This window comes from Lactuca saligna, chromosome 6 (assembly GCF_052625555.1).
Source record: "Lactuca saligna cultivar CGN05327 chromosome 6, ASM5262555v1, whole genome shotgun sequence".
Lineage (NCBI taxonomy): Eukaryota > Viridiplantae > Streptophyta > Magnoliopsida > Asterales > Asteraceae > Lactuca > Lactuca saligna.
In genome coordinates this window covers 43,006,439-43,016,426 of record NC_136422.1, presented here as the reverse complement: position 1 = coordinate 43,016,426, position 9,988 = coordinate 43,006,439, and positions in this window count along the sequence as shown.

The window sequence follows — 9,988 nt, the reverse complement described above, 5'->3', positions numbered from 1 at the left end:
ATTAAGTCACCCTTTGCCACTCTTACTACTCCATGTTAGTGTGTCGGTTACCCACACATGCTCCACCATCGACTTAGTAAGGTACAAAGTTTAATTTCATGGGATAGCACCAGTTTCACATTTTCCTATAGTAACTAATATTGGGAATTTATAAAAGGCTTGGTTACTTTATACTTTCCATTATACTTTTAATGAGAATTATAGTCATTGTCCTACCCGTTCGGCTAACGACCCTCCACCGGTCAAGGAAGCGGTGGGTGAGAGTGGCATTAAGCTGCCATTTTAATGGCAACAACCTTATACCCCCCTTATAGACCGACTTTGTGAATGAGACATACTAATGGTAAAACTGACTTGCTCTTATATATATATATATATATATATATATATATGTTATTAACTTATAATACTATAAAGTATAAGGGTTGAATTTTAACTTTTAAAACTCTAGGGTATGGAATTAAAGTTTTCTAAAGTGACTTTACAAATTCCAAAACTTGAGGAGAAATTTTCAAACTATTCAAAACCTTTCATATTCATAACTTATGAGTTTAATGGTTAATTAAAAAGAATACTCTTCATCTTTATGTAACTTATGGTTCTTTAATAACTTTTAGAGAAGTGGCATTTGGTAATCCATAACTTGAGGACAAATTATGGACTCCATCAATAACATTTAGAGCAAGAATCATATCATCAAACAATTTGCACATAATTTCTATGATCTTACTAAAAAATCATAAGCATGAATATTCATATCAACAATTTCAAGAATCATATAAACACATACAAAACTTGAAATTTTGATAATAGCCATTGAAAATGGATTAGCATAACCATTACACCATCAAAAACAACTTTTGTAAGACCAAAACAGTTTAGGGTAATGTTTCTAGTCCATTTCCAGCAGCAAAACTCGAAAATCTGCACACATGGCCATCTATTCGTCGAGTGCAGTAACCTACTCGACGAGTAGGTTGAAGAAACACTTGGACTCGTTAAGTCCCCCATGGACTCGGCGAGTTCACTGTGAAGATGGTAGAAAAACGACTTTTTTCAAGCATTTTGCATCAATATCAAGAAAGCAAGCCTAGGCTATGATACCACTGATGGGTTTTGAGCAATCTAACACTCATATGATGTACATGCAACCCTAGAAACCTTGGATCAATGTTTTCTCTAATATTCATGCAAATTTGATTTTTCAAGGTTTACATTCTAACTAGCATACAATGGGGAACCTATAATATAAAAAATAGTATAATTACTTACCTTTGTGTGTTGATGATTCCTTAAAAAATTGTGAGCCTATCACTCCAAGTGTGATGCCTCAAATGTTTCACACAACACCAAAAACCCTTGGAATAACTTGAGAGGAGAATACATTGATCAAAAAGTTGGCTAGCCCTCACTTAATAGTCTTAGTGTCGATTTTGCTAGCTAATGAGGTCTTTATATAGTGTGCCACATGTAGGGTTACTCCATGTAAACCCTAATGTGCATGGATTTTCATATTCCATGATCCATGGGTTCATAACCTACATGGACCATCCATGGAGCACCCAATGGGTCCTAGCCCAATCTAGTGAATCATGGACCTTTAGCCCACTACATAAGAATAAAATATTTACATAATCTATCCTCATATATTTAATTAGTCTCTATTTGATCACAAAATTAATTCCAAATTAATTCTTAATCAATACTAATTAAATAAGCATATTAATATATTAGAACTTATAATATATTAACAAACCATAAGTATTCTTTTCTCATTTTTCTATCCAATTGTTCCGATGCCATGCAACCTAAATGGACCATGCTAAACCGGGTCAAGTACCTACCCAATATAGTTATGGACTTAGACACTTTATCCAACATCAATAACAACTAGTTTCTTGAATTTCATTTGCTCTTTAGAATAGGTACCAAAAATGTAGTACCTCTAATGGCTCACAAACACACTTGAGTAAGATGATGAATATGAGAAAGATGAGAAAGGGTAGCTTGCTCATAAAATTGGCTCTATTATGGTTTCTCCAAGGGTGGACAAAATCTAGAGCCTAAGGGGTTTATTTATACTTGAGGCTAGCTAGGGTTTCACGGTGGAAACCATAATTCCTTAGCTCAGGGTCTAAGCAAGTTCATGGACCTCCTACCCTTTAACCTTAGACGGAAATTCCTAGATCCTTCTAGGGATTTTTGACCCTTGCTTAATAAGGTGATCCAATGGCCCAAAGCCTCAACTATCAAATAATTACAAAACAGCCCCTGCACTTTTAATCAATTCATTTAATCCCCAAAATTAATTCCAAATTAATTTCTGATTAAATATTAATTAATAATATAACTTCTAAGTAATATAGTATTCTTATAATATATTAATGAATCATATTTATACCCCCATTTCATTATTCTTAATAATGAATCAGCTTCTCTCCTTAACAATCGTCCTATCTAGTCACCAGTGTGAAGGCAACCCCAAAAGACCATGTTACTATCGGGTCAAGTACATCCAAATTATAGTTATGAGATTAGACACCTAATCTAACAAACATTATCTGACATTGGTGTTGCCCGATGTTTTTTCCTCCTGAATGTACTCTTACTTTATACCTCGTTGCTCCAGTCTTGCATTGTCAAATGTCAACTAAGTTTTTAAGTAGCTTGGCGATACCGTTTTCAGTCCCCTGAGTAGCTAATGTGCTAAGGATATTACGATGTTGCAAAGACTCCGTGTTGCTAGATCTACTTTCTTGCATATTCTTGGGTTTGAACACTTGAAGAATACACCTAGGAAAAACTAACAAAGAAACCTATGCTTCAACGACCATAACAAAATGACCATCTCATTTTCCAAAAATACATCATGATATACAGTCCCATCCCAGAGGGGGCAAGTTGGGCGATGGCCCAGGGCCTCAAAAAAAAATTGGGCCCCCCAAATCGAACTCTGAGTTATGTATATATTTATTATTCTATTTCATTTTGTGTACATCTTGATGGAGAATGGTGCCTATAGTCCCAACACATTTAGAACAGTTAGTAATATTACTATTAGTAGTAGGGTGCTTTTGGGTTACACGCAATGGCATAAATAAGCAATAAATGATATAGGAAGATTATAGAGACTTGTTTTGTTAATTAATTAATATTATTTAACTAATTAAATGAAATCTAGACGTTATTGAATATTTTGGAGGATAAAAAAGGATAATTAAGTAGTTAGATAATTACCATTTATATGGATAATTATTAGTTGACTAGATAATTATCTTCTAGGGTTTTCTACCCTTCCCTATAAATAGAGAGACCTTATGGATGAAATTGATGATGAGTTTTACACAAAACCCTAAAGGAAATTAAGTGATACCTCCTCTTTCCCGAAACCCTCAAATCACGATGCCATATCGTGGTGGCTTCCATGCCACAACGTGAAACTTGTAGTTCCAGTAGATTTGGGTTTGTGAAGCCATGTTCATAGTGTTGGTTGCTTGGGTTTTTGTCAAGTGTTGCTAATCTGAGTTCCTTTGGTGCGATTGCGAAAGAAGAGTTCTATGCTGGACTCTTAGCACTCATCAATCAATTGAATATCTACAAGGGTTTTGAAAACCCCTAAAAGGTTTTTTTCTTACATAATCAAGTTGCTTTAGATAGGTTGTATGGAGATCCTATTTATGGACTTATTGAGGATTAAAATTGTTGCTTCTGGTGTCCCTTTAATGTTGTTTAAGGATCCTTAAAACCCATCAGTGCTATTAGAGCGGTCTGTACACGTCTATTGCAATTTAGGTTTTTCGTTCTTGTAGGTTTAATTGAGTTTTCATGCTTAGATCTGATCTAGTTCCTGAATGTTAAATAGTTTTAACTTTTTTTAGAAACATAACTTAATGATCAGCTAGCACTTGTAATTTTATTTCAATTAAGGCAGATGATTTCATCACCTCCTGAGGTTTTATGTCGGAGATCCAAAAACATTGAGGGTTTTCATCGTATATTGTTATGTTATTGCATTTACTTTCATTTATTTTTTGTTGTTTGATTGATCACAACTTATTCTCTCATTCATTTGATTGTTAATCTATTTTCATTGCTAAAAGTACTAAGATATTCTACCATATCTTGGTAACTTTTTAAGTATCTTGAGATTTCTTATATGAATTCACTTATCGACTTACTTTAACACTATTTTGTCCCAAAATACTTCAAATACACTTATTTAAATATACAGATAAAATAATTTTGTAAACAGTCTTCTAGATATCATCATTTTCCACCCAGAATCTTGGGCATGACCAAGATCGTCAACACATTTCAATATCTTCAACACTTCAATTTTCAACATCTTATTTCAAATGTCAAACCATAAATATGGGGATAGGCTCTGACTAATGGAGATGGATGGAATAGTGCTAGAAGTGGATTTTGGTATAGAAGACATTTTTAAAGCAAAAGGTGTAAGTGATTGAAAATATCTGAAAATTCTGTTTTAATAACCTTAACAAAAAAATGTAATAACACCACTTGTCTCACGGATAGCACTAAACTGTTTTGGTAAAATATTAATAGACTATATATATATATATATATATATATATATATATATATATATATATATATATATATATATATATATAAAGATTTGTAAAACTAAAGCACTCAAAATCTTGAAATATATCAAAGATCTTGATTGTGCCCAAGGTCGTAGGAAGAAAACTATAATATTCACGAAACTGTTTAATAGAATTGATATGTTCTAAAGTGCAAAGAAGTGTATTTGAAGTGTTTGAGACAATATAGTGTTAAAGTTGTTTAATAAGTAAATCCGTATAACAAATCTCAAGATACGCAAAAAATATACCAAGATACCCCATAATATCTTGATAGTCTTGACAACTAAATCAAATAAACAATCAAGTAAATATGAGAAAATTTTGTAATCGATCAAATAACATTAAATAATTAGAAGCATGTGCAAGAACACAACGATATAATAGGAAAACCCTTAATCCTTTTGGATCTCCGACATAAAACCTCGGGAGGTGATGAAATCACTTGCTATAGGACTTATATTAATTAAAATAAAATTACAAGTGCTAGTTGATCATGTTTGTGTGAATGTTGATTAGGTAGGCTTTTATACATATCCATAATAACAACTAATCCAATATTCTAAGGATCTTCCTTGATCTATGCATGAACCAGTTTCTCTCGATGGTCTTCAACGTTCACAAGGCTTTGAACACATGTTATTAACCTGATCTTATTCTTTCCTAGTCGATCTTGTGATACTTGCATAATATATTACAAGAAAACAAAGACAGTCCCAAGATATTGGGCTACCTAGGATGTTAGCATGAGTTCAAGATTTTAAAAGTGGTATGATAAAAATTCTACCCACAACAATAGGGATGAAGACTTATCTAAAATAGTATGGACTAAGTCAAAGTGCATGTGGTCAAACCAGAATAGATGTTGAATTCTCTCTTAAAAACCTGGTTAAGCAAGAATCAAGGAACATCCTATGATTTTAGGAGAATTAGTTATAAGATCCTTATTTATAAAGAGTAGTCAATCATAACACGGGGACATGCACTCTAGCACTCGTCTTCTTTCTGAACATTCTTGAGCACAATTACACTTACTATAAGATCAATTTTGGGGTTTTTATTCAAAAATTAAGGTTTCATAAACGGTAAAATGACAACGGAAGCTTTAAAGTTGTTGGATAAACTTAAAACTAGTTTAACCCATCAAGGATCATTGTGCAAACATGTAAAGATTAATACAACAATAGGAAGAAAAGAATGCAACCTTTAAAGAATTTGATCCTCTTGAGAGGTTGAAAGTTGATGAAGAATTTATAGTAGAACCATACCTTAGTTAGAAACACCAACACTTTTCACCTTAACATGGATGTTAGTTCTTCTTGTAATAATAATACTCTTAAGCCTTTAGGAAAAGAATACAGCCTTTAAAGACTTTGATCCTCTTAGGAGGTTGAAAGTTGATGAATAACATATAGTAGAACCCCACATTAGTTAGAAACACCAACACTCTTCAACTTAACGTGGATGCTAGTCCTTATTATAATAATAATATTCTTAAGCCTTTAAGAATAAAGCAAAGCTTTTGTTCTAAAATAGATTTCAAGTAAAGTATCAACTATTTCCTACTTTAATCTTAACACTTTAATAGACAAGAAGTAGAGAGAATATGGAGATGGGAAGCCCAAAATTTTGTGGTTTTTCGCTAGTTAAAGAAGAGATACACGCAATCCTTTTAATCATTTTAATCCAAGTCCTTACCCATTGAGTCTTGATGTTTTAAGATACAATGTCTCTAGAAACAAAAGGCTACAAGTGTAAGAACATGGGTTTATGACTAAATAAATGCAAGCATGTTTCTTTTCCCATTATGGTCTCCTTGATTATTTTATTAAGGGGGTGTTTGGATTAGATTTTTAGCTTATTGCTTATAGCTTATTTGTGGTGGGAATAAGCAATAAGCAATAAGCATGGGGAGGAATGCTTATTAAAATTAACTTATTTAGCCTAATAAGCTGGATTTTATCCAAACACTTAAATTAGCTTATTGTGGGAATAAACAATAAGCATCTCTTTTTTTCCTATCCAAACACCCCCTAAAAGAAGAAGGTAGGTTTTTTTTTTTTTTTTTTTTTTTTTTTTTTTTTTTTTTTTTTTAATAAAAACTCTTCTAATTTTTATAACTTATAAAGACATAAATCCATATAAGAAAAAAAAAACTTTTTTGGTCCAAAAAAATGTAAATTGCATAATAAATCATACATTATGATATATTTTCATTCTTAACATTGAAAATTATTATTTTCATGATATAAATAATTTCTAACTAATTACAAGATTTATATTTACCTATGAAGAATCAATTTCTTATAAATAATATATTTACATCAACTTGTTGTTAGTATGATCCTTTAAAATTATATATTATCTAGCAATATCATTATATAATGACTCTTGAGCATAAAGATCTTTCGCAACTAGCACCTATAACTCATTTTTATTTAATTAAAGTTTTAAGACGGTTCTACATTGTTACCTCCTAAAGTTTTATGCTGGAAATCACAAAGGATCATATATCATTGTGTTCTCACGTTTATTTTATTTGCTTATTGTTATTTGATCAATGTCAACACTCACTTGATCACTTATTTACTTACACAACTGTTTGACGATTACAAACTCAAGATATTTTGAGGTATCTTGACCTTTTTAAATATCTTAAGATTAATCATTTTATTCAATGAGTTTACACCTTAAGTATCACTTTTGTCCCATTTTAAGAATATACACATATCTACACTCTGGTATAAGTCAAACAATCACAATCATTATCACATTGCAAATCTTAATTTTATTGTCTTATTTCCAAGATCTTGGACGCATCAAATATCTCAAACATATTTAAAAATCTTCAATAGATCTTAAGCATATTTCACCACACTTATTAATTTAGTTATAAAACTAGTTTATTGATTTTTACCCAAAATGGTAACTTTGGGACCAAGTTTACCATCATCAGCCTGATTTTGTTGGTGATGCGATATGCCCATGGGCCCAATCTTAGAAAAAATTAGGTCAACTCCAAGTATGATTGTAATTGTAATTCATGATTGTAACTGTAATGCAGAAAGTGTGTTTTCATAATTACTAATAAAATTTATCTTTAGTTCGTTTGATTACTTTGATCAAATGAAACATTTTAAATCATTGTGTTGTTATTATTATTCACATCATCATTATCATGCTTTTGTGTGTAGAAGTCCTTAATTTTAACATTTGTTCTTTTGTTTTATTTTCTAAACATTTTACCTAACTAATTAACACCAGATAAAAATTTATTTAACTTAATTGAATGATTATTGTTGCAATCCGGATTTGATTTGTTCGATATAACTTGTAAGTTTGTTGTAGACTTTTTTGGATTCTTTATTTAGCTATTTGCTAGCCCTTTTCACATTTATAATAAATTATTATCATTTTTCGTCATATATTTAAACATGGGTTAATATAATAAAAAAAAAAACCTTATATATTGAATGTTTTTCCAGATTAAATCTTCATTTTATTTTATTTTCCTTTAAAATACTATATTTTTTTCCAAAAAACCGTCACATTTAAAAGAGTTTTTCATGAGGAAAAAGAAACTGCTAAAGGGTAAAATAAAATAAAAATGAAAAATGAAAGTTATTTTCTAGAAACAATAATAAATTAAGGTTTAAGTTTAATATGAAAAAATATTTCACTATTTTAATAAAAGAATCAATTTTTGTTACATGTCTTCTCCGTCTCCCATTTAACCTAAAAAATTATCCTTATTTTCCTAATTTATGAAGGATATATTATAGTATTATACGTCTAATTGAGGATATGGTTACAATATTTAATTTAAAATCCCTAATATTTTACCCTTTCCATATCAGATGTAATTTTGAATTCTGTTTTTAGTATAATGTAATTTTGTTTTGAATGCACTTATTATTAGAGATTTTATCTTATTATTATTTAAAATAAATGGATGAAATAAATATCTTCTTATTTTTGTATCAATTTATTTTTAGATACCCACTTCATACAATTGCAGATAAAATTAATTACATTTAAATAAGAAAATAAATGAATGAAATATTATTAGAAATTGTATATTATTATTATTTAAATAAATGAATGAAATAAATATATTCTTATTAAATCCAATCTTTAAAATAAATAAGAAAATATATAAAATTAATTACATTTTTTTTAATATTATGTGGTGTGAGAAAGCAAATTAAAAATGTGTGACCAATTGAAAATGAATTCATGGTACTATGTTTTGTGTAAAAAGTTAATTAAAATTAAATTATAAAATTTTAATCAAAACTAGGAAAGCATTTATTTTATTATTTTAAAATATTTTTATTTTCAAGAACATAGTTTGGAAAAAACAAAAGATTTAAAACACACACACATACATACATATATATATATATATATATATATATATATATATATATATATATATATATATATATATATATATATATATCATTGGGTAGATTTATCATATTATGACGATGTAATGAGAACAAATGAAAATAAGATAATAGGATGTTATAAACAAAAATAAAATTTGATCTATTGTTTTTATATTAGTTAAACTGGTCATCGGATGAATATTATATTAGATACTCTAGTACAATATACATAATATATTTTATGATATTAACTATTTAAATATTTTTTTAGCTTTTTTATATACTTTTAATCGGTATTTCATCATAAGTGGTCATCTAGGAGAATTTTACCAAAACAAATTAAGGCATACAATATTTTCAATTACACTGATGCATTCTTGGGATTTCCTAATATTTTTCAAGAATTAAAGATAACTTAATTTTCACTTTTGACATGATATGGTACAACCTTTAGCCATTATTTTCATCTTTAAAAAAAATACTTTATCACGAATATATGGAATTATAACTACTTTTGAGCCCACATTTATGTTGTGAATTATTTAGTAGCATAAAGTGCATGATTTGTTTGGTTAAATAGTGTGTATACACCCTCTCGTTGTTTACATTCCATAATGATCTATTTGGTCTATAACTCATTTATTGGGACACTAGAAGGCTGTCATAGTTTGATTTACTAAGACATTCTTGCTAATGTTAGCTATGAATCCTATGGTTGTTTTTGAGATATAGGGGGAAACTAAGATTTTGTTTATTCTTTTGTTGTCTTGTATTTTTATATATATTTTGTGGACCGCATAATCCAACACACATCTTCAAAATCAAGAATTGCATCTCTCTATACTACTATTATATATATTTAAACAAAAGTTCTTAAGAATGATATACTTTTTGTATCATTTGGCCACCATAATTTGCAATGGTTTTAATAGGAATGCTTGTAACGAATCCTACCATAATTTGCAATAGTTTTAATAGGAATGGTTG